Source organism: Pundamilia nyererei, unplaced genomic scaffold, assembly GCF_000239375.1.
Source record: "Pundamilia nyererei isolate P.nyererei 1_Seehausen unplaced genomic scaffold, PunNye1.0 scaffold00017, whole genome shotgun sequence".
Lineage (NCBI taxonomy): Eukaryota > Metazoa > Chordata > Actinopteri > Cichliformes > Cichlidae > Pundamilia > Pundamilia nyererei.
The window spans coordinates 1,677,274-1,678,686 of NW_005187418.1; the positions used below are offsets into that span (position 1 = coordinate 1,677,274).

At 37.7% G+C, this 1,413-nt stretch overlaps 1 non-coding gene across 1 annotated transcript; it reads right to left on the bottom strand.

Annotated features, from left to right (window-relative positions):
* Positions 1-22: 22 nt before the first annotated feature.
* On the bottom strand, positions 23-94 carry trnad-guc (transfer RNA aspartic acid (anticodon GUC)). The gene has a single exon. It is a non-coding gene; the product is annotated as a tRNA-Asp (tRNA).
* Positions 95-1,413: the final 1,319 nt, after the last annotated feature.

A 1,413-nucleotide genomic window follows, 5' to 3' on the forward strand; every position in this document is an offset into this window, starting at 1 on the left:
TCCAAGAACGAAAAGGAAATGCCTCCCCGTCGGGGAATCGAACCCCGGTCTCCCGCGTGACAGGCGGGGATACTCACCACTATACTAACGAGGACTGCTACTAATGGACGTGACGCTGTCCTTTTTCTTACTGCATCACGTACACTTTAAGACATATTCGCTTGAATTGTTTACTTAACACTAGATTTACTAAACGGCCCTCAACTGTTTCATATTCATTCTCTATGGGAGTCCTAAACCACTACGGATGCAATATATTTTTGTCCACTATGGTCTTGTGGCGCTGTTATATAAATGTATAGTGATGACTCTCCCCGTTTGTCACGCGGGACATCGGGGTTCGAATCCCCGACGAGGACGCATCACTCCTTGACCTTCAGGAAATGCCTTTAGCTACATGTGAAAGGAGTTTTTGTGATATGTGCCTTGCTGGTAGTAACAGTGTGTTGAGGAGTCATTTCACCCCTTGTCCCATACCATTCAAGATTAGCCGAAGTTAATACCATCATCAACACTATGAGAACCTCTTTCTCCCTCACTCCCATGGACTTCATCCATATCTCATAATCTCAATTCCTTTTTTTCCCATGAAAGCTAGTTTGCTGAGTGAGCAGTAAAAGCACTCCCAGCAGAAAAAAAACAAGCCATGTCTTTGTTTTAGTGTAAAAAAAAAAAGAAAGAAAAAAAAAGTCCTGAATGGTTGCTTAAAGGTCATTACAAATCCTGTGTGGTTCATGTGGTTTTTCCATTTCAGTTCCTTTTCTCTCATTTGTTTGACAGACTTGGACTCTAGTTGCGCTCCAAGTTTAATTTGACATCGTGTTTACACAAAGAAACCTTGGTCTTCTATGAATCAGAAATACTCCACTTATCATTACAGAAAAAACGTTCATAAAATGAAAATAGTACATATAACACGTAAGTGTATATAGTCATGTCATGTTAAGATTTGTATTTGTTTCCAGTTTCCCACATTGTTTTTGTCCACCCCACCCTAATTATTTCCACCTTACTAAGTACACCTTTAGTGCTTCCATAGCAATTAAGAGAGTAAATGAGAGGTTCAAGTTAAAAATGTAACTCTTTAGGGCTTTCATTTGTACTTTGTGATTGTTTCATAACTATTTAAATATATTTTCCGAGTTTAACCTTAGATTTCGTATTTCATATTGCTCCTTTTTAAAGCAGCAAAAAATGTTCATAAAAGCCCCATTCTTGCACATAAGTATGATTGGTTTGTATATAATTACGGCTAAGGTCTCCTTCCTTTACATAACAGAATTTAAAGAGATATTCTGTTGTTTATGCCCGTTCAAGGAAAATAAATAATTTGCCTAATAATTCTATAATAATAAATAATTCTGCATGCTGAATTCGCTTTTATTTTGAAAAGCCGTGACACGGCGGAAGTAA